At 41.6% G+C, this 24635-nt stretch overlaps 1 long non-coding RNA gene across 3 annotated transcripts in view; it reads left to right on the top strand.

Moving 5' to 3' along the window:
- Window positions 1-10773: 10773 nt before the first annotated feature.
- The window catches only part of LOC117999061, a 133733-nt gene continuing 119871 nt past the window's right edge, over window positions 10774-24635 (top strand). For all 3 annotated transcript variants that reach the window (XR_004676195.1, XR_004676194.1, XR_004676193.1), the window contains exons 1-2: window positions 10774-10953; window positions 12576-12628. This is a non-coding gene — a long non-coding RNA (uncharacterized LOC117999061). The remainder of the gene's footprint in view (window positions 10954-12575; window positions 12629-24635) is intronic.

A 24635-nucleotide genomic window follows, 5' to 3' on the forward strand; every position in this document is an offset into this window, starting at 1 on the left:
ATGCAGAATTTTGTCCTTAGTTGGGGCGCCTGGGTGGATCAGTCGTTAAGCATCTGCCTTCAGCTTGGGTCATGATCCCAGGGTCCTGGGATCGAGCCCCGCATCAGGCTCCCTGCTCCACGGGAAGTCTGCTTTTCTCTCTCCCACTCCCCCTGCTTATGTTCCTACTTTCGCTGTGTATCTCTCTGTCAAATAAGTAAGTAAAATCTTAAAACAAACAAACAAAAAGGAATTTTATCCTTAGAAAGCAGAAAGCACAGAGTAGAGAAATAGATTGGGTATCCCAAATAGATTACTTCTGATGATGGAATTGTTTTAGGGTGTTGTCTTCTAGGTACTTGGATAAATGCCAAAGTTTGCTGCTGCACCTTTTATAATTCATTGCATACTGTGATCCCCCAAGAAGAGTTAGAACAAGGCTATTAGATTACATCTGAGTGTGGTCTGATAGAGTGGTGTTCAGATTCTGTTCCTTGGCATTTGAACGTTCCACAGGAGGGATCTGGGGGTATGTGGGCACTATGAAAGAATCCAGGAACGTGTCTACCTTCCAGAGCTACCAGAGCCCTGTCCTTACTTCAGTAAGAGTAACTCCACCAGTATCTGTTTAAATATCAGGATTTTATGTGAGATTTCATTTGGAAAAAAAAAAAAAAGATTTCTTGGCTTGAAAACATCTGAGACTCAAGGAAAAGTACTTTACCTACTAAGCATTTGGTCTGAAGAAGTTGGGAAAATTACCACAAATAAAATCTGAACTCGATAACTATACATTCACCTTCCATCCTCTTCCCTCATTTCTGCTTAACTGCATGAGTTCAAATGCTAACTCCTGAAGAAATCTCCCATCATTCCTAAGCACAAAGGACTTTCTTCTTTTTTTCTGATCATTTGTTTACATCACTGTATTAGTCAGGCTGATGGTTATAAGAGCCCCAAATCTTGGTGGCTTATCACATTGTGAAGATAATTTATCCTTTAGGCATTAGCCAGCCCCAACCCTCATGGTCAGGTGGCTCTGTTGGGTGTGGTGCTCCATGAGGAGGTGGTAGGGGCCTTCCACCAAGGCAACCCCTTCACGTCAGAGCCTCTGGGATAGCAAGAAGTGACAATGTGAGGACTTCACTGTGTGTTGAAGAGCCAGGCTTGGAACTGGCATTACATTCTATTGGCTGTAACTTGTCACATTTTCCTATGTAGATACAAAGAGAGCTAGGAAATCTAGAATTCCTTGTTGGTCAAAGGAAAAATGGAATCCTTTGTTGAACACATAGCATTATCTTTTCTATACCCTTAGCTAACCCTTGTCCACAAACTTACCTTGGGTTACAGATACCTGTGTTGTCTATCTTAAATGCTCAACTGGATTGCAAACTCCTAAAAATAGGAGTTAGGCTTTAGACGCTACTATTTGTAATCCTTGAATTGCCTGAGTACATTAGTTAAGATAAGCTGCTGTAAGACAGACTCAGTGAAAATTTAGTTTCTTAAGGGAAATTGCCCCCTCCCTTATTTATTTAGCCTCAAAAGAGTTCTTGGAAAGTATCAACCCTCCTCCAGAGGCTCTTATTCAGGGAGCTAGGCTAATGGCGACTTTGTCATCCTCAGGGTTACTTTGTACATTGCAGTGGCAACTAGAGGGAGGATGAAGGGGTGGTGGTGGGGTGTGCAGGCAAATTTTTGGATCAAGCTGGGAAGAAGCACGCATTGTTTTCACGCACGTTCCACTGGCAAGAAGGCACTGACGTGGCCACACCTCCCTGCAAGGGTCAGTGGGAAATTTAGTTTCCAGGTGAGTAGTTACAATCCAAATCAGTTACTATGGAAACAATGGATATCAGTGACAATGACAGTCTTCCCCACACAGGGAAAGGGCAAGTTGGTTCCATTCGGACAATTCTTCAAATTAGCCTCTGTCATTCGCTGTTTTTGAAGTTAGAAACTGATGTTCAAAGGTGAAGTAATGTGCCCTATGGCACATGTCTACTAGATCCTCACACTGGGACTTGCATCTAGTGCTCTCAAACCCACTTTTCTTCTTCTGTACGGTGCTATGTCTTAGTAGGATCTCAATAAACTCATCAGGATGATGCTTATGCCTGCGTCATCTCCTTCTTTTTCAACCTCCCTCTTTCAGCTTTCCCTACCAGTTTCGGATGTAGTGACATATGAAGAGTGACTTCTGTTGGACGTTCAACACAAGGCTCTCAGGAACTTTGAACACACAACATTCTGCTAAGGGAAAAATAGGAGTCAGAAATTTAAGCCAGACACTTTCTTGACTCTTGACACATTCTAGTTTTATTTTGTTACCACCGATTTTTTTTTTTCTCATTACATTTGGCCAGAATGGTGAGCAAGTGTCTACTAAAGGTTGATTTCTGTGGAGAAAGTGATGATATTTTGATGGAAAGGACAGAAAACTCATTTCTCTTCCACCCTGGGGAATGTGACATTAATAGTGGGATCTTGGGGAATGCTAAGGAGGGAAGACCAGAGCAATATACTGTGTCCTTGACTCTGCTGGTCCCCACCGCCCCCCCACCGCCGCCCCACGCCACTCTCCTAGGAAGAGGTTTCTGCCTCTTCTGGGTTCAGTTCTGCCACAAAGGTGCTATGGAAAATGCTATTATAAATTATAAATTATAACACAATATCACTTAGGGGGTAGTCCACAAGTCCAGGGTTCTAATCTCTCCAAGACTTCATGTTTTATAGATAGTAATAAAAGCAAAGAGGGGCAAGAACATTTCTCTCAATCTCTTCTCTCAATCTCTTCATTCTCTGCACAATTTCCAGGTCACTCTGTTTAAGAGTCTAAGTAGGCATAAAGATACCTTAGATTCAGATAGTGCTCTCTCACTGCCTGGTTGTATGTTGTTGCCTAATTCATTTAAACTTCTAAGTCCTCATGTGTAGAATAGGGATACTATTTGTACTTCTATTGATAGCAAAGTTTGGTAATATATGTAAATTAGTTAATATATTTAATATACGTTAACTGTATTTTTGTCTCAAATTCAAAATCTCCAAAATCTTCTCTAACCTATACCATTTCAGATGAGTGAAAAACTGAATTTTTTTTTTTTTTTTTTTTAAGATTTCATTTATTTGAGAGAGAGAGAGTGGGGGGTGGGCAGAAGGGAGAGGGAGATAGAGAATCTCAAGCAGGCTCCACACTGAGCTCAGAGCCCAATGCGGGGCTCGATCCCAGGATCCTGAGATCATGGCCTGAACCGAAATTAAGACTCCAACTCTTAACCAACTGAGCCACCCAGGTGCCCCTGAGTGGTTTTTTGTTGTTTTGTTTTTAATGTACACAGATAAGAGGGGGGGATAAAAGTATGTAAGTACTAGTTTTCCTTTTTTTTTTTCTTATTTGTTTTTAAACATTAACTTTAGGGTCACCATATTGTTTGATTTAAGCCACATCGATCCAGATTTCATCAGAATGTAACTATAACAATTGTCCATCTATTATTCCCACAGTTAGCCAATTAGACACTATTGCATACATAACTGTCTAGTAATGCAGTGGTTTTGCTAAATTCCAGAAGGTTGGAATAATTTTGCCAGCATTTTGAATCTGCCTAGGAGGAGAGGGACCCTAGGCTTCCCATGGAGGGGGCTTTTGTTGGAATCTAGATACTACCATTAATGGGGCAGAACGCAGAAGAAAAACACCAAGACCCCAAAATAATTGTTTAGAAATTCCCCATCTGTAAGTCTCTATGTCTGTTGGAAATAATAGAGATTTATTCTGTTTGAGATCAGGTTTCCCCTAATGGAATGTTGTACACTATTGGAGAAGATTGGTAGGCTTTGCAATTCATAACATTGATCTTCTTTCTAGAGGCCTGAGGGTGTTGACAATGGAAAGTTTTTCAGGGTGACTAATGCTTTCTATGAATAAACTAGATCCTTACATTGTCCTCCGAAGGCCTGAAATCTTACCCAAAACCTCTTTTAGGAAAATAAAGGTTTTCTGAAGGCCCGCATGGAAACCTCGCTCTCAAAGACAGATCTGAGATCCAGATTCAGTTAAAATATATCGGGAGCCTTCTTACTCGCTGAGTCCTGAGGGGCTTTTCCTATCACGGAAACATCACTGATTATCTCCCCTTATCCGATGGTTAGACTGATGTGTCATTCCCTTTGCAAAACTGAGACCTACTTCTTCTTTGGTTGTCCCTGTTTTTCGACCTCTGTGAAAAAGCACAAATGATTTTTGCTGACCCAGACCTCAGCAGGGAAAAATCAACCCATTTCAGTTTGAAAACCATTTCAACCAGCGAAGTCACTTCAGTCAGGGCTTGTCACTTCAATCGTGCTGAGATTTCTCAGGTAAGCTTGACGCAGGAGGTGATCCTCCTAGGAGCCTTTGTGAAACGGGGTGGGGATTCACAAGGAAGATGATACATTTGGCTCATTCGTCCTCTTTTACATAACGTGAAATATCCTCTCAACTACGTGGAAGGGAGACAAAGGAAAGAAAGCCTGGGATCTAGCCTCTGTTGTGATTTCAGTGGCGAGGAGAGCACGGGGAGTTTACCACTCTACCGGGTTAGCAGAAAAACTGGAAGTCTGTCTGTCAGCAGGCATATCCTTTCTTGTCTTGGCTTGTCTGGGAGCTAGGATGAGAGCTGATAGTCTTCACCCTGTCTAATTTATGTAGCTTCAGAAAGAAAGGTTGTCAGGTTCCACATGATGAAGAAAGGAAAAAAAGCAAAGGAGACTGGGGACATGTCTAAACCTTCTCCAGCAGCATTGTCGTTCTGCTCATCAGGTAGGAAGAAAAACAGATTAAAGCAAGTGCTTTGTTTCCAAATTCCAGGCTTGCAAAGGATGTATTATGATACTCATTTCAAAATATGGTTACATCTTGAAAGCATTTTTGTTCGATGGGCATATTATCTTTAACAATGAAGCAAGGAAAAAAAAGGTTGGTGCATTACAGTAGACTCTTAAAAATACCTTAGCAGATCTAACTTTATATATATCTTTTTACATTAGCATTCAAAACTCCTTGGCAGGAACAATAGGAACAGTTCAAAGTTCAACTCATAATCATAAGCAGACTTCTCCCCCTTGGTTCCCCCCTCTCCCCCCCACCCAACACTGCTTCAGTGTTTGTGAGTGTATTTGGAGGGGGTGGAGAGAGGAGAAAGGGGTCAAATTCAAACATCTTCCCCCCCTCTCTTTCAGGACAGGCTCTAATTTCATAATAGGATAGTTTTATTCAGAGTTAACTACTTTGGGTTCCGAATGATAATCGTAGAAAATATAAAGTAACGTTTTAAAAGCTCCGGCTGTGAAAGAAAGGAATAGCGCAGCTTAGTAAAAGCATATGTTGCTAGTGGGACCTCACAACCACATTCAAATCACGCTCTTGCCAAATCACGTTATGTTTCTAAAGCTCCTTATTTGAATTTCCCAAGTGGGGTTCATATGGCATGTTCTGTGTTTGTGCTATACAGTATTGAAGGAGGTCCTTAGAAATCTTTCCCCCGAAGAACCAATTTTTTTTTCTTTTCCAAATAAAAGTCCTAATTAAGCCTCGTTTACATGTATGGAACACAGGACTCTACTGACAGCTACAGAAAATAAAAATCTGCTCTTGGCACTGGTTGGGGTTCCGATGATGGCTCCAGGAGCTTCCAGGGGGTGAGCCCACACTCACTGCGGGAGTTAGGGCCCATCGTGGTCCTCCTTCGTGGGACCCTGAAACCCCAAAACACCAGCCAAGCAAGTCCCATTGCCAAGAAAGACTGCATTAAAACCACCCCAGGCCAGTGTATTCTTTACTTCCAAAGATCAAAACTAAAAAGCCACAGACTTGGAGATTCCGTTACCTGTTTTTGAAATGCCTTTCAGTGTTTTATAAAATCTGGAGTCCGGAATTCACCCTGAAGTTGAATGTCCCCAGTTAAAGCCTCATGTTTGCTCTCGCATGTGAAGACTGCTTCTCTGTAGCCTACTGTTCTGTTTAGAAAGCCTGATGGTTTTTGCTTCTTTTTAGGCTCTGTTTAATCATTGTTTATGATTGTGATAGTTCCCCCGGCACCTCTGAGTTCTTTATAACTTAATTATCCCATCTAGCCTTACAAGGAACAAAATGATTTTCCTGCCCCAACCCCCGGGCTTTGGTTGTTGGCATGTTTTAAGCTTTAGCTATTATGACAGGAGATCTTTGAGTCACTTTCTAAAATGCAGAGCACAACCAGAGAGAAACTGTCCTGTGGAGGCCACATTCCCTAATGGGTGCTGCTGAATGCTTGAGCTCTCCAGTTATGACCACCAAGAGTCACATGGGTCTTCCCAGCCTGAATATCTACCTCCTGAAATAATGGAATCATATCTCAGCATTTTATTCAGAAAACAAAGGGACTTACCGAGAACAGAATTATGGATGACACGAAATATGGTTTCCTGAAATATAATTCTGCCCAGCATATTGCAAACTCTATTCTGTGAAGTTCTGATATTCATTTCTAATGTCTCCCCCTGCCAACTTCTCCCTTTCTCTCCTCACTTCCACTTTGTCACCTCTGAACTAGGAATTTTTTTTCAAAACTTTTACACAAGGTAAGAAGATAGCTTTGTTCGTTCTCATCCAGATCTCACTTCTTCTTTTAGGATGTGCTGATCTTCTAAATGCTTTACCTGGTTCATGTTCTCTGCTTATGTCCACTGGGCTTTCATATTTAGTTCAAATTTCACTTAAAATAGAACCTTTTTTTTTTTTTTTTCCCTGACAAGCTGCATAATATTGTGGCTAGGAGCATAGATTTTCCAGATCCAAATCTTGGTTCTGTGGTTTTGGTGAAAAACACCGAAAAATGGTTCTGGGGCCATTTACTTAACTTTTCTGCAAAATGGGGGTAGAAATTCTCCCTAATACCTCCTATTACTGAGAAGATTAAAGGGGTTAGTATGTTTCAAGCCCTCAGAACTGTGCATGGCCAGAGACGCCTCTCTAGAGTGATATCGGCTATTATCCAACTGTATCACTCTGTAAAATGGCGGCTTCTTCTATCTGCAAAGCCTGAAGTTATCTGTGTCTCTCCAGTGCAAGTGCTCTGTTCTCCTTGTTTGGTTCTGGCCAAAGGAGAGTCTTGCCCCATGTTCTAGCATTGAAAGGAGATGGGTACTTGGCTCCTTTGTTGGGAAAAGCAATGTCCTGTTCAAGTGAACTCCCTCTCCCTGATGAGAAACGACACCAGGGCTGTGTTTCTTCTTATGAATTACTAGCAAACATTCTTCCAGCAATTGTTGCCTTCTCCCTCTCCTCTGAGATGGGCTATACTGAACAAAACAATTCACGTATGTGCAATTGCATTTACTTCAACAACTCAGTTCTTGAGCCTTTGCTTTATAATTGTTCATTCTTTCATAGTTGTCATTTTGAGACTCAAATATGATTTCTGTATCCCCTTTATTGTCACTGGAAATATAAGGAGAATGTTCTACATTACTTTCTTTTCTTTTCTTTTTTTTAGAGAGAGAGAAAACACATGAGCTGGGGGTGAGAGGCAGAGGGAAAGAGAAAGAGTCTTAAGCAGGCTCCACGCCCAGTGCTGAGCCCGACGTGGGGCTCCATCTCACAACCCTGTGATCATGACCTGAGCTGAAATAGTCAGACACCCGATTGAGCCACACAGGCGCCCTTACATTATTACTTTTAAAACAATGATGGAAAGTATCAGGCTGCGAAACAGCCCCTGCAGAACTCGGTGTGACAGCCCAGTGCCTCTCACCAATAATGTGCATTCTAAGCAGGGCAATATGCAGTTACAGTTAATATATCATTAAAAGTAAAATGCTGTTCACTTACTGGTAGAGTGTCCAGCATCTCAAAATTGATGTTACCACAGACAAATACCCAGTAATCTTTGATTCTGCTACGTCTACAAATGTCAGAATACATTGGAAGAGAAACAGATTCATCTGAAGGAAATAAATTAGAAGATATGCATTCATCTTCTTCACAAAATAATATTTTACCTAGTAGCCTGTGATCTTTCAGGTGCTTCCAAATTCATTTTTCTGTTATATTTTAATAGGGAGACATTATATGCTGAAGATTAAGAAAATGGGCTCTGAATCCAAGTGCCTGGGTATGCGTGCCAGCTTTTCTGTGTATCAGCTTTGGATGTTCCTGCAGGTTATGTAACCTCCCTGCGCCTCGGTTCCCTCATTTGTAAAATAGGGATGATAACAGTCGCTACCCCATACAGTTGTTGTGAGGATTCAGTGAGATACTGTACATACCTGTGCTTGCTAGATAGAGCTATTAAAGAAGCAGTAGCTATTATTAAAAGGTGAAAGGACTACAGTGCCTCATTTGTCTAACACTTAATTTGTCCGTTAGTCTTGAAAACATTAAAACATTGCCATCCAACTTCTCTTTCTCACACCTCTTTCTTTTACCAGAGAAGAAAGTGATCGGTGAAAAACAAAACCCTAGCCATGTGTTTACCCCACCTAGCTGAGACCATTTAATAAACCGCTGAGCTATCACCTAAAAAGCAAACACAATGAAATACACATCAGTAAAACATCACGGTCAGTGGAAAGAATTAAAGACAAATACTGAGCCTGTAATAGAATAGGACAAAATCATCTGGTGGTACAATAATAAAAATTGGGGAAATACTTAAAATGCAAATGATGAGAGAATTTCTCCCACGATGCCTCAAATGACACCTGAGTTATTTTCCTTGACTGAAACTCTCCAAGTTCTCTTGAAAGCAGAGACACCGGCTGGGAGTGAGGGAGAGGAGGAGTTTTTACCTTTAACTGATTGCTAGCTATTACCGCTAATGGATTCATTTATCAGAGTATTGGAGAACTGGTTGTCATAAGTCGTAGTCTGAGTTTACGAAGTTTTTGGAGCTGGAGGGCCCTGTCTGACAAGTGGTGAGTTAGATGTGTGCAGGGAGGACACCAAACATTGATGAGTCCGATGGATTCTGGAGGAAAAAAAAAAGCCCTTAGCAAAACAATTCCATGGCTTTTGTCTCTGTTCTTGCTCAGACCGTGTCATTTCTGTCCTTCCCTCCCCTTCTTTTTTTTTTTTTTTTTGGTAATGACTTTTTAATTTTTATTTATTTTTATTATGTTAATCACCATACATCATTAGTTTTTGATGCAGTGTTCCATGATTCATTGTTTGCATATAACACCCAGTGCTCCATGCAGAACATGCCCTCTTTAATACCCATCACCAGGCTAACCCATCCTCCACCCCCCTCCCCTCTAGAACCCTCAGTTTGTTTTTCAGAGTCCGTCGTCTCTCATGGTTCGTCTCCCCCTCTGATTCCCACCCCCTTCATTTTTCTGTTCCTACTATCTTTTTTTTTTAAACATATAATGTATTATTTGTTTCAGAGGTACAGATCTGTGATTCAACAGTCTTACACAATTCACAGCACTCACCATAGCACATACCCTCCCCAATGTCTATCACCCAGCCACCCCATCCCTCCCACCCTCCACCACTCCAGCAACCTTCAGTTTGTTCCTGAGATTAAGAATTCCTCATATGAGTGAGGTCATATGATACATGTCTTTCTCTGATTGACTTATTTCGCTCAGCATAATACCCTCCAGTTCCATCCACGTCGTTACAAATCCTTCCCTCCCCTTCTTTGCTGCCCCTCACACCCCTACAAAGTTCTTGTCTGATTCAAAAGCCCTGACATGCAACGTAAGTGATAAATATTGAGAGTAATGAGAAAACAATCTGCCTAAATTCCTATCAAATGAGACACAAAAATTTAGGCAGCTCCAGGATTTCAGAAATAAAACGAAACCAAACAATCAAGGGCATAAGAACACGACAATATATATGCAGATTTTGTTCCAGGGGAGTCTAAATCATTATTCCCTTGATCTATACCTTTTAAAGACTGTGTTGCCTCTAAGAGTGTAAGGGTATTAGTAATTTTAGGGGATTACACCTCCCTGAAATTTTGTCAAAAGGTCTTTTTCCTTTTTAAGTCGGCCCTGCAAATCTCCTCTTTCTCTTCCTCTTACTTCCTCCCAAATCCTCAGTGACTCTGACAGCTGCAGTCCCTTCCTCCCACTCCCCCCTTGAATGTGGAACTCTGTTGCCATTGGAGATCTCCCCAGCTCCCAGGAGCTAGCTCTGTCCAAGAACTTTGGTGGTGGACCTAAAGTAGCAGAAAGTAGTCAATAATTAGAAAAGCAGATTTTTAGCCAAACTGAGTAACTGGAGCTGGGAATTTCATATCTGAGATATTGGTTTCACTAATTAATTAGCACAAAAATAATGGTCTGTGGGGGAACGTAGCTTTATAACCTTTTGGCTGGGACTGTTACAAATGAACAATATGCACAGGAAAATGTTAATAGTTGAGGAGGAGAAAGGCATTTTAACAAAGTTTTATAGTATGTGGTTTAGGGTCCTCAGGGCAAACATATGCATTACACATCTAACCCCATACTGAGAAAATAATCCCTAATGTTGGTTTCTCTGCTAGTCCTATTAAAAATTCCCCGAAATGTAAAGGCTGCCAATTTTAGACTAAGAATAAATGGCTCGTGGTTCCTTCTGAAAAGGCATCCAAGATTCATGCTCTCAGTGCTGCACACGAATTCCTGGGGGAGGAATGTCTCTGGTTTCTGGGGTGCCAGGAAAGGCCAGTGTGTTGATCCAGTCCCATTTATTTCAGGCAGGGCACCCAAAGGCCACTTGCTGTCAGAGCTGGTTGGAGTGGGGATTTCACATTAAAGGAGGTCAGCGCTGTGTTTGCTTTTTGTATAATGGAGTCAGAGGGTGGGGCTTGGCGCTGGTGATGGCAGAAATGTAGAGGTCCCCTCGCCTGGAGTTTCACACCCACACAGAGAGAGGGGAGGTCTCAGCCAGTCCACAGGGCTGGCCGTTTCTGCAGACGATTCTAATGCAGTGTTAGTGCTTCTGGGATTCAGGTGAGTGGATGGCTTCCTCCAGCCTTAAATGTTGAGATCATTAACTAGTTATGTGAAGCATCGTGAGAACGGATGTGGGGTGGAGAGGTGAGTGAGAAAAGGCATGGACAAATTCAGAACTGTTTCAAATCAAAATTGTCCTTATGGATTGGAAAAGAAACATTTTGATGGTGAGATCAGAAAACTAAAGTGGGACCCTCCACTGTCAGCTGGGTGATCTTGGATAACTCCTTTAGCTTTCCTGGGTCTCAACTTGCCCACTGATAAAATGGAACCAACAACCTGTGCCCAGACTGCATGGGAATGAGGATCAAGTGGGACACTATTATAAAATGCTATGCAAATATAAGCCATTATTTATTTTGGGGTATATGCAGATACTTAATAGTGGTTGGACCCAATCTGCCCTTCTTGAGGTTCTCAGGGACAGCTCTCGCTCAAATTCCCACGTGACTTCTGGTTCTCGGCCGCTGGGAATTCAGCACAGTGGGAATTCACACCTGTCCTATGCTGAACTAGGTTTTAACAGTTACACACGCCCAAACTAGGTTTTGGTAATTATGCATGTACCGGAGATGGGGAAACCACAAGAACAAGCCGGGTCTGGTGTTCACTTCCTGATAATTCTTCTTCCCTTTACTCACACTTGTGGCCTGAAGGTTGACTCATCTCTTAGCACTCTGATGTCTTCCAGAATAATTCATCCTTCGTTCATGGGGACCTTGATCTTTAAGGCACTTACAGGCAAGCGTCTGTTATTCCTCTAGGCTCCTAGAGGGTTTCTGTATGTGATCTCCAGGCAATATGTCCGTGTCCTCCTATGCCCTCTGTTGTCAGGGGAAGAACATTTTGACATGTTCCTGAAGGTTCTTAGCTTTGGAATTGGACCTACAAAGAGAACTGTGTGTTTTGTTTTTGGCTACCCCCAAGCCTGCGTGTTACTATGCACGGTGATATGTGAGTATGTTTAGAGGATTGGCCTGCATTTCTGAGAATAAACAATTATGCACCCATATAGACAATTTCTTTAGGCAATTTTTTTAGAATGCTTTTTGAGAGGCCATGGTACAAATACCACCTGGTCTTTTGGCTGACTCTAAATTAGTCATTGAAAGTGTGATTTCATGATGACCCCATTCTAATTCAAACTCCCTGCAATGTGACAGTGTCCCTTTTTATTTCTAAGCCCAGCCTATTTTCTACCTTTGCCCCCTTTCATGTGTGGCAGAGAAAAGCGTAATTCTGTTGTGTATCATGAGATGACAACTTTGACTCCACATCCTTGGGATTTTGCCTGGTGAGGGGCTGACATGAGGTCACATGTCCACTGGACTCAGCAAAGAGAAGAAAGGCAGGCGAGATCTGTTCCATAAAAGCACTCCTTTTTTTTCCAGCAAATTCCCCAGTCGAGTACTGTTCTAAGTAACTAAGGATCTGATTCTCAACAATTAAATCTGCTGTCACATTTTATTTATAATGGCAGTTCAAGATTAGGCTAGTAACTGCAAGGTCTTAATTTCCTTTGGCAGCGGCAGGCCTGAGGGAATGGAAGGGGTGTTCTGCAGTTGTGTTAGTACTGGTCTCCTTCAACAAATACGAATTGGGAGTGTGTTTTGTTTCAGGGCTGTGACTCCAAGCAACTGTGATATGGTTCAAGGAGGCGGGGACATTCTCGGTGAGTGTAACGCAGCAACTCTGTAAAAACAGCTGGGGGGCTTTGTGTGTGAGGTGAGGGTATATAACAAGCAGAAAATGGGGGTACTTGAGGAAAAATTGTCTGTTACGTTGGACCTCCTTATACTGATCTACCCCACATATTATTCTGAATGTTTTCTTGAAAGATACAGCTCAAGGAGTAGGACACTAATACCATTTACTCTTGCAACATGTGGTGAGACAAGGAGATGCGATAGCAAGGCAAGATGGCAGAGGCGAGAAAGCCACTGTGCTGGTGTATGGAATACATATGATATTCTCCACTTGTGCTGGGAGGACCCTTATGGAAAAAAATGGAAAATAGTGACATCAGATGAGGCTCTACAATGAAATGTAGTTTCGTTGTAGAAAACGAAATGTGGTCGTGGTAGATCAAGACCTTTATTCTTGGCCGGTGACAAACACAATATAAGGCAAAGGAGACTGGTGCAGTTTCATGGGTACATCCAGTAACAAAATGATGCAACGGACTTTTGACATAGCTGCAATCTTTCCCTTCTGTTCCAAATTGCAAATGAGCCAGTCTTGAGGGAGTATTATTATGAGAAACAGATAAAAAGGTTTAGTCACCATCACCTGAGGAGGGTTAAGGGCACAAAAATATAAACATGTAATAGTTTCCCAACTTGGTCTTGCAGTCATCTGGGAAACTTCTTTAAAAAATTTAGACAAATACGTATATAATTTCTTGGTCTCACACTAAGGGATTCCTGATTTGATGGATCTGATACGGGGCCCATGATTTCATTAAGCTGTTCAGCTGACTGTAATAATAAATAATCTTTGAGAACCAATTTTCTAATTAAGGTGAAGTCTCTTAAACTGGGACTCAGGACACCTGGAGTCTACTGCCAGATTTGCCCAATTAGAATCAATTCAGCTTTCCACGGTAATAACAAAATGGGTTCTTTTCCTCACAGGGCATTTTGTAAAGGTTGTTCTATATAAATGTAGATATAAAATATTGGTCATGTGAAAATGTAACTTCTTAACTCCTCTTGTACTTATAGAATTAAGAGATTATTTCACAATTTTAAAGATATTTCTAACTGCTCCTTCTCTTAAAAATCTCCTACCACAACAAAAAAATGAGGGAAAGAAACACATAGTCTATTTTAGACAAAACTAGATAGACAATGTCTGCAATCTGGAACAGGGTGTTTTAAAAGCTCTTGGGAATTAAAATAGTATGTTAACTATATTGGAATTAAAATAAAATAAACATATAATAGCTTCAATTTAAAAAACCCACTAAAATATTTGTATGATGCTATCCAGAAAATAAAACAAAACAAATAGATGGGCAACAAGAAAAAAGAGTAATGAAGTTATAGAATAATAGAAAACATGAAAAAAAAAGAGAGCAAAAAAATATGAAAGAGGAAAATGATCAAGGAAGGAAAACCAAACCAAAGGGCAAATATCTTCGGATTGCAAGGGCCCATGGAGTACCCATGTCAATACGCATTCGAAACAAAAACCACCTAAAAATTTCCAAATAGAAAATAAAAATAGATTCAAACATAAAATGGATCAGATATCAGGATACCACAATGCTGGTAGACTTCCCAACAGCTCTTTTGGGAGATAGAGGAAAATGGTGCCTTCAAAATTTTAAAGTAAATGATCTACAGTCTATAATTTTCTGTCCATAAAAACTCCAAATCAAAGGTAATGGAAGATTAGTAGTGTTTTCAGACAGGCAAAGCGTCAAACATTTTCACTCTGATACACTCTTTCTCAGTTGGTTATTAGAGGGTGTTTTCCACTAAAAGAAGAGTACAATGAATCCTGGAACACTACATCAAACACTAATGATGTAATGTATGGTGATTAACATAACATAATAAAAAAAAAAGAAGAGTAAATAAAGAAAGAAAAAGGTACCAAAACTAGGATGCAGTACAGATTAGAAGGAAAGGAAATTGGCAAAGGAAAGTTCCAAAATAATAGAAGTCAAAGCCTAGAGACATTGGAGGAGATAGATGGAGAATCCAAGTAGGATTTTCTACATTAAAAAAAAGTATGGTAAAAATGATAAATTATTTACTGGACTTGATCATGTGCATAATTAAGGGACATATTCTAAAGATTGTGGTGGGTAAGGGGAGACTTAATGGGGGATAAATAGAATTTTTTAAAAATGAGGTACTTGTTAACCCCAGGAAAAACAAACAGCTTGTACAAGAAAAAAATGTGTAATCATAGTCTACTACTTGATTGAGCACTGAACAATAATCACAATATCTAATAATGAAAAGACTGTGCTTAGCTATGTGGGGGAGGGGAAGGGGAGAGTAAGAAAGCTAAAATTCTCATTTATTAAAATGCAAGTAATAAAGTCTAAATGTGATGAAGCAAGATATGTGAGTAAATGCATGTGGTTCTAGGAAAATTGAGATAATTTTTAAAGAAATAATTTTTAAGAGTTTAAAATGGTTACCTCTGAGGAGTAGGAAATGGAAGAAAGGAAGTAGAGGGGATTTTTTTTTTATTAGCATCATTTGACTTTTTAGATTGTATGTATTCTTTTTTTAAAAAAAAAATCACAATTTTAAAACCAAATATCAATTAGGGTTGAAAAAGATTTAAAAAGAGGTCAAGGCAATTCACTGATTTCCAACCTACTGATCAGTTTGGCACAGGTTAGATGTTGCTGTAGAAGTTTCTCTTCTCTCCTCTACCCTTCTGGAAGACCCACCCAAGGTGTGGAGGCCCCAGGCTTACTCCAGGCTCCCGTTGCCCAAAGGAAATGCGTTTGTTCAGCTGATTTGCAACATAGCAGAGGTCACGGACTTTAGATAGTTTGGAATTGCCATATTCTTTAAATACAGACCTCCAGCAGATTCAATTCAGAGATTCCAATTCAAAAAAGGTCTGGGATGTGCTGATGAATTGATTTTAACAAGTATGTGACATGAACTTGATATAGGTAATCAAGAGACTCACTTAATGAAAACTTGCATAAAGGTATTGGAATTAAAAATGTTAATACCTCGAGAAACACATTCATTCATTCATTCATTCATCTAATAGTTATTTGAGCTCATTTTAGTTCCAGACAATAAACTAGATGTTGATGAGATGATGCATACTCTCAAACTCATAATTTAGTCATTTGTCATAGAAATACAGGGCAAAGCCTATATCCTATGACTGGGTCGCAGAGGTCACTTTGGAAGAAATACAGGAACATATAGAGCCATTCACTTAATAAACTGCCTCAGCTTAAAGTCAGCTTTGAAATTAGTCACAGCATTTTTCATCATGAGACACTGACTTGGGAATCAGACAGACCTGGTTTGAACCTCAATCTTTCCCATCCTAGCATACTACAAAACCTTATGGGCATCTGCCACTTGGATACAGTAACAGCTCATCCTGCAAGCTTAAATTATTTGAAGCATATAAAATGTTGGATAGAGTGCCAGGTGCAGAGTAGGTACTCAACAATGTCAACTCCCTTGTAATTTTCCACTCTACTTTCCACTTGGAGCAAGTAATTCTCTTTGTAGCCTGACTGGTAGTATACTGAGGTGGTCAAAAACACCCACTATCGGGGTGCTGGGGTGGCTCAGTGGGTTGAGTGCCCGGCTCATGATTTCGCCTCTGGTTATGATCTTGGGGGGGTGGGATCGAGCCCCATGTAGGGCTCCATGCTCAGCGGGGCGTCTGCTTGGGATTCTCTCTCTCCCTCTTTCATTCCCCACCACTCGTGCCCTCCTTCCCTCTCTCTCTCTAGAATAAGTGGATAAATCTTTAAAAAAAATGTCAGGACTCATTATTACATGTATTCTTTGACTCAGGGAGAGAAATTAGGGTGTGTGTTTGTGTGTTTGTGTGTGTGTGTGTGTGTGTAAAAGCACAAACTCACAAAGACAATTGATACTTCAGTACATCTCTGAAACTCGGAGTCCTGCAGAGCGAGACCTGGGGCATGGTGAAAAGCAGAACTCAGTCTTTAGGATCCAAGTTCAAGATACAGCATTAAAGGGTCATTCTTCACTTTGCAATGAGTGGCCTCTCCCTTTTGCCTTCATAGAGGCAGTCATTCATTTTGGAGATCCAGAGCTAGACTGATGATTTCATCTTTGTTATTAGGCTAAATGCTGCTAAGAATGTAACTGAAAGACAGAATTTCGGGCCAAAGAAGGTTACGGCCCAATCCTTTCATATTTAAGTGGGAAGTTTGAACAAGGATAGCATTTTCTGACTGCATTCCAGGGTTGGATAAAAGCTGTTGAAATAGGAAATGACGTGGAAATTTGTAGTGAGCAGCCAGAAAAGGAAAACCAGAGTGTATTACTGTACCTGGGAGGGAACGTGTGTGGGGTGGGTTGGCTTCACATCACTTTCCTGGGCCCTGGCCTCCTCCAGGAGGGAGCTGGTAGCCACAGGTATATTCTGTGAAGATGGAAGGCAGGATGCACAGCCCGTGCTCTGTACATGGTCCTGAACTCAAGGCTTGAGAGGATGTGGGACCAAACCCTGTGCCTGGGGCAGAAGGATTGCTCCCCCTTGTCATACACCTAGACACGTGCTCCTAACACAGACTCAGGTTTTGGCGGAGGCCGCCTGCTGCTTGGGAGGTGTTTGGCTCTGGAACCAGGGGGCCAGGGTGGGCCTCAGATGAGAGAAGCAGGGATGTGGGTTGCTTCGGGCTGGCTCCAGCCTCAACACGGAGGCCAGCTGAAGAAACTTTCCAGTTTCCATCCAGGTCAGTTGAGTCCAGTATGAGACATACTAGATCACAGGATCAGTCTTACCAAGGGAGGGAAGGAGACAGAAATTCCAAACCATATTCAGGAGAAAAGACTAGTTACATACAGATTGTGTAAAGAAGATACATGCTCTCTCCTAGTGGAAAGAGTCTGGAATTTCCAGTCAGGTAAGGACTCCTGTCCTGCAAATTACTGTGGCCTGGGGTGAGCCACCTACCTTACCTGGGCTTCATAGAGTTTCCTCCTCTGAAAAGTGGTGCCTCCTGATTCCTCCCTTACAAGTTCCCCTGGATGCAATAGTCAGTGCAAATTCAGCATGAAGGAGCCTGGCATGTGAATGAGTGTGTGCTTGGAGGACATGTCTCATTAAAGTGGATAGTATAATAGTACTTGGGTCCTTTTTTCTATTCTGTTTTTCCCACATCGCTAACAACATTAAGTTATGGGAATGAAGTGAACATCAGAAGGGGGTTCGAGAAGGTGGGCGGCTGGAAGGTCTAAGTAGCGAGCAAGAGGAACGAAGCAAATGTTTTTAAACTTGCGACTTCTTACAGCTTCACCACTTGGAGCCAGAGTTGTGTTTTGCTCATGTTTGTCTCTTGTGTAGTTGGCACAGAGCTGCCCACACTTAGTAGAGAGTGGGTAGATGCTAACCGAGTTACAGAACCAACGAACAAGTGAGTCTTACTGAATATGTCCTTCTGGTTACTAATACTTGGGCTCCGTCGCATTTCATGTCATGTGAACAGAAGTGAAATGAATCATCGTTCAGTGCTGGCAGATGTGAAAGATGAAGATTTATCTTTCTTCTGTCTTGTTGTTAGTGTATAGGAATGCCACTGACTTCTGTGCACTGATTTTATATCCTGCCACTTTGCTGAATTCCTGTATGAGTTCTAGCAGTTTTGGGGTGGAGTCTTTGGGGTTTTCTACATGAAGTATCATATCATCTGCAAAGAGTGAGAGTTTGACTTCTTCTTTGCCAATTTGGATGCCTTTGATTTCTTTTTGTTGTCTGACTGCTGTGGCTAGGACTTCCAATACTATGTTGAATAGCAGTGGTGATAGTGGACATCCCTGCTGCATTCCTGACCTTAGGGGGAAAGCTCTCAGTTTTTCCCCATTGAGAATGATATTCGCTGTGGGTTTTTCATTGATGGCTTTTATGATATTGAGGTATGTACCCTCTATGCCTATACTCTGAAGAGTTTTGATCAAGAAAGGATGCTGTACTTTGTCAAATGCTTTTTCTGCATCTATTGAGAGGATCATATGATTCTTGTTTTTTCTTTTGTTAATGTATTGTATCATGTTGATTGATTTGCGGATGTTGAACCAACCTTGCAGCCCAGGGATAAATCCCTCTTGGTCGTGGTGAATAATCCTTTTAATGTACTGTTGGATCCTATTGGCTAGTATTTTGGTGAGAATTTTTGCATCCATGTTCATCAAGGATATTGGTCTGTAATTCTCCTTTTTCATGGGGTCTTTGTCTGGTTTTGGGATCAAGGTAATGCTGGCCTCATAAAACAAGACAGAAGAAAGAGAAATTAAGGAGTCGATCCCATTTACAATTGCACCCAAAACCATAAGATACCCAGGAATAAATCTAACCAAAGAGGCAAAGGATCTGTACTCAGAAAACTACAAAATACTCATGAAAGAAATTGAGGAAGACATGAAGAAATGGAAAAACGTTCCATGCTCATGGATTGGAAGAACAAATATTGTGAAGATGTCAATGCTACCTAGAGCAATCTACACATTCAATGCAATCCCTATCAAAATACCATCCACTTTTTTCAAAGAAATGGAACAAATAATCCTAAAATTTGTATGGAACCAGAAAAGACCCCGCATAGCCAGAGGAATGTTAAAAAAGAAAAGCAAAGGTGGCAGCATCACAATTCCGGACTTCCAGCTCTATTACAAAGCTGTCATCATCAAGACAGTATGGTACTGGCACAAAAACAGACATATAGATCCATGGAACAGAATAGAGAGCCCAGAAATGGACCCTCAACTCTATGGTCAACTCATCTTTGACAAAGCAGGAAAGAATGTCCAATGGAGAAAAGACAGTCTCTCCAACAAATGGTGTTGGGAAAATTGGACGGGCACATGCAGAAGAATGAAACTGGACCATTTCCTTACACCACACACAAAAATAGACTCCAAATGGTTGAAAGACCTCAATGTGAGACAGGAGTCCATCAAAATCCTAAAGGAGAACACAGGCAGCAACCTCTTCGACCTCAGCTGAAGCAACTTCTTCCTAGAAACATCGCCAAAGGCAAGGGAAGCAAGGGCAAAAATGAACTACTGGGACTTCATCAAGATAAAAAGCTTTTGCACAGCAAAAGAAACAGTCAACAAAACCAAAAGACAACCGACAGAATGGGAGAAGATATTGGCAAATGACATATCAGATAAAGGGCTAGTATCCAAAATCTATAAAGAACTTCTTAAACTCAACACCCAAAGAACAAAGAATCCAATCAAGAAATGGGCAGAAGACATGAACAGACATTTTTCCAAAGAAGACAGCCAAATGGCCAACAGACACATGAAAAAGTGCTCAATATCGCTCGGCATCAGGGAAATCCAAATCAAAACCTCAATGAGATACCACCTCACACCAGTCAGAATGGCTAAATTTAACAAGTCAGGAAATGACAGATTTTGGCGGGGATGTAGAGAAACAGGAACCCTCCTACACTGTTGGTGGGAATGCAAACTGGTGCAGCCACTCTGGAAAACAGTGTGGAGGTTCCTCAAAAAGTTGCAAATAGAGCTACCGTACGATCCAACAAATGCACTACTGGGTATTTACCCTAAAGATACAAATGTAGGGATCTGAAGGGGTATGTGCACCCCGATGTTTATAGCAGCAATGTCCACAATAGCCAAACTGTGGAAACAGCCAAGATGTCCATCGACAGATGAATGGATAAAGAAGAAGTGGTATATATATACAATGGAATATTATGCAGCCATCAAAAGGAATGAGATCTTGCCATTTGCAACGACGTGGTTGGAACTGGAGGGTATTATGTTGAGCGAAATAAGTCAAACAGAGAAAGACATGTATCATATGACCTCACTGATATGAGGAATTCTTTTTTTTTTAATTTTATTTATTTATTTGGTAGAGAGAGACACAGTGAGAGAGGGAACACAAGCAGGGGGAGCAGGAGAAGCAGGCTTCCTGCCGAGCAGGGAGCCCGATGTGGGACTCGATCCCAGGACCCTGGGATCATGACCTGAGCCAAAGGCAGACGCTTAACGACTGAGCCACCCAGGCGCCCCGATATGAGGAATTCTTAATTGCAGGAAACAAACTGAGGGTTGCTGGAGTGGGGGTTGGGCTGGGAGGGATGGGGTGACCAGGTGATAGACACTGGGGAGGGTATGTGCTCTGGTAAGCTCTGTGAATTTTGCAAGACTGTTGAATCACAGATCTGTACCTCTGAAACAAATAATGCAATATATGTTAAGGAAAAAAAAAAAAAACAGAAGAAGAAGAAGATAGCAGGAGGGGAAGAATGAAGGGGGGGAAATCGAAGGGGGAGACAAACCATGAGAGATGATGGACTCTAAAAAACAAACTGAGGGTTCTAGAGGGGAGGGTGGTGGGAGGATGGGTTAGCCTGGTGGTGGGTATTGAGGAGGGCACATTCTGCATGGAGCACTGGGTGTTATGCACAAACAATGAATCATGGAACACTACATCTAAAACTAATGATGTAATGTATGGGGATTAACATAAGAATTAAAAAAAAAAAAGATGAAGACTTGAGTGATATTGTTCAGAATAAGAGCTCTCAGGCCTGGATGGCAGGCTTAGGATCCCAGCCGTGCATGTCCTTGGGCAATGGTGCATTCGCCCACCCTGTGCCCCAGTAACCACAGCTAGAATGTGGGGATAACCATGGGACTAAACTCCCAGGGTGTTGGGAGGAATACATGAGTTCCTCTCTTTGAAGGGTATAAAACAGTGTCTGGCATGTAGCAAGTGTTAAATAAATGCTAGCTGTTGTTACTTTAAAATTTGGAGTGTGGCATTCTGTACAATCTTTACCCATAATAACACCTATACATTTTTCCAGCTATTATTGCTAAAAATTTTAAGGCTATAAAGCAATTGGTCAATGTAATAAGTTTCCTAGTAAAAACTTAAGTATGAATGAATGAGTAGCCTTCAAACGGCTACATTTTTAGGTTCATTAGACCTTCATGAAGCCAGCTTGAAAATGATTCCCAGTCCCTGGTTATCAGAGAAAATTCAATTCCAAAATTAAATCATCATACTCTTCTCCATCACAGAGTATAATGATAGATAGTCATTTTTTTGCATTTTTCACCCAGTTTGATTGCAGTCTTCTGGGATTTTATCTGACTCTCCCCTTGGGTGGATCCTGAGGACTAGCTAGCCTTGAGTCACAGGTTCCAACCCAAGCTTTCCAATCGAGCATGTTCACAGTAATAAGACTGAGGATTTGATGCTTAAAAAGAAAATGCACGTGTTTGCCTTTCACTCAACAGAGACAGAGACTCTGGGCACTCAGTGGAAAGAAACAGTGTACAAAGGCCAAGGAGTTTCAAACTGAGGTACATTTGGGACTGGGAAATAAGTCTGGTGTGACTGGAACAAAGGAAGATGAGGCCAAGATCCTTTCTGAAGGGACTTTTGACTCCTCATGTGACATCAGCAACACAAAGGAGAAAAGACAAATGTTCCTTAGGACACTTTTTCGGGGATATGCTTGGAATGTGGTTGCATCCAGGATAAGAAGAGGAGTGGCTGGATCCCTTGAGCCCATAACCAAGTCCATGACCACGCACTCCATGGACTCCTGAGAGGAGACAGGTGGAACTGGAAGACCACCCCAGTCCAACAAGGGAAGCCCCACACAGCTGGGAGGAGGAAGCTTAAAGATCCCTGGAGTGAGTCCTTGCCACCCTCCTTGAGGAAAGAGCTGGTGTCCCATTTTCTGATCAGTGTTGGGACAGAGACTTTTGAAGGGAAAGATATATTTTGCTCTGTGTGTGAATACTTGGCCCATAGCTCTTTACCTTCTGGGTGCAGCAAATCCATACCAAGAGATTCAGCCCCCAGACCTGGCTGGCTTCACACCCAGAGTTATTAAGCAGATACCTTGCTCTTCTTGGAAAATACTTCCTGATCTGACCACTGGTGCTTGAGATTGCATAAGTGCAGATGCAGTTATTAATCTCTCTGGTTTAAGGAGTTTGAATACAAAGTTTACAACTTGAAGGTAATCCCAGCATCCTTACACCCCGTCTTCCACCCTCAACTAGCAAGAAATTGTCGGTTTAATGGAAAGTGCGCTGGCGTTTAAATGAAACCAACTTGGGTTTGAAACCTAGTCACGCTGCTAACTGGTTCTTTGTACAGTTTAATCTTGCTCAGACTCAGTTTCCTTATGTACAAAATAACAATAGTCACACCTGGGGCGCCTGGGTGGCTCAGTCGGTTACGTGTCTACCTTCGGCTCAGGTCATCATCCCAGGGTCCTGGGATCGAGCCCCACATTGGGCCCCCTGCTCAGCGGGAAGCCTGCTTCTCCCTCTCCCACTCCCCCTGCTTGTGTTTCCTCTCTCACTGTGTCTCTCTCTGTCAAATAAATAAATAAAATCTTAAAAAAACCAACAGTAGTCACACCTTCTTGAGTTTTTTGCTTGTTTGGTTTTGGTGAAGATAAGCTATTTTTATGTAGCACAGAGATCACCTGGCAGAATGCCTGACACATAGTAACCACTCAATAAATACCATAATTAAGAGCCTTGAGATCAGGTGAAACATTTCATGATCTCATCACTAATGTTTTTGAGAAGGTTATATGCTAGGGATCCATAATTTTTTTGTGGGACCATTGTAGAAAATAAACAAACTGTCCTGAATTGTTTTCCAGATCAGCATGGAGCCTTGGCTGGCAATCATTGCTCTCCTTGATCTGGGGCTTAGCCTGTGGCAAGTCCGCAGTGAACAGAGCAGAGGTCCTGGGGATAATGGGCAGTGTTCCACTGACATCTTAAGTTGCACACTGGGAGAAAAGAGAAAATAACCATGCATCCCTGGCTTCTCCCCTTGACTGCTGGCCGCCCACCCACTCCATCCCACCCTCCCCGCAATGCTTTTATTTAGAAACCTCGTTCATTGTCTTCTTGTTTCCCATCATTTCTGGTTTTCACCACTTAGCTGTTGACTCGGGCATCTGAACCATTATTCGTATGTTAATGACCCACAGAATCCTGGTAGATAGTAATTAGATATTGTTAACTGTAGGGCTGTGTGACACCTTCAGCGTGTGGTGGAAAGATCTGGGGAGAGTGCTGCCCCACTCTCTCACACATGTCTCTGGCCTTAGATTTTACTGACTTATCCGTCCTGTGTTAGAAATGCCAGGTCACTGGACAAGCCCCTGGAGTTCTTTCAACAAGGGGTGGTTTGCTGGAGGGAAAAGCTGGCCCTGATCTGGAATGTTTTGGTTAAGGCCATGCTTGAACTCTACAGTGAATACCCTCATCTGCAGGAAGGTCGGGGTAGCTGTATATCTGTCAGGAATCATTTTATTCCCCCAGTCAGCTCCAAATCTCTCCTCTCTGTTTCCTGAAAAACTCTCCAAAGATATATTCATGAGGGCCCATCTTCATGGCATGTTTTATGCCCATGGTTTACAAAATGCATTTATGCAGCTGTGGAAATACCGTGGGGCTTTGGATTCAAGCCTCAGTTTAAATCCTAGATCTGCCCTAGATAGTCACATGGACTTGAGCACATTAGCTAATATTTCTGAGCCTCAGTTGTCTTGTTTCAAATGGACGTGCTAGTGTGTGGTTGAACGACTATTAAATTACTAATATAAATAAGGCATCCAACAAGAAACATTAAATATTAGCTCCTTGTCACCTTTTCCTTAATCATTCCCTTTACTCCTTCACACTAATTTTGTAAAATGTGCATGTGTGTGCATGCACGCACACACACACACACACACAAGTTAACATGAGGTAATTAAATGAAAAAGCTCAGAGAACCGAGAACTCTTTCTGAAAGCCATTTTCTTCCTGGCAAAGGGCAAATGGGTCTATAAAGTATCTTCTTTATAGAGGCAGTCATTTCCCTATCATTTCTAGTTTCTGCCACTTCACAAGTCCGTTATTGGCACAAAGGAAGGCAATGGCAAACAGAGACAGAAAGTTTTACACTATGCAATTTCA

This window comes from Mirounga leonina, unplaced genomic scaffold (genome assembly GCF_011800145.1).
Source record: "Mirounga leonina isolate KUSES-001 unplaced genomic scaffold, KU_Mleo_1.0 Mir_447, whole genome shotgun sequence".
NCBI classification, from domain to species: domain Eukaryota; kingdom Metazoa; phylum Chordata; class Mammalia; order Carnivora; family Phocidae; genus Mirounga; species Mirounga leonina.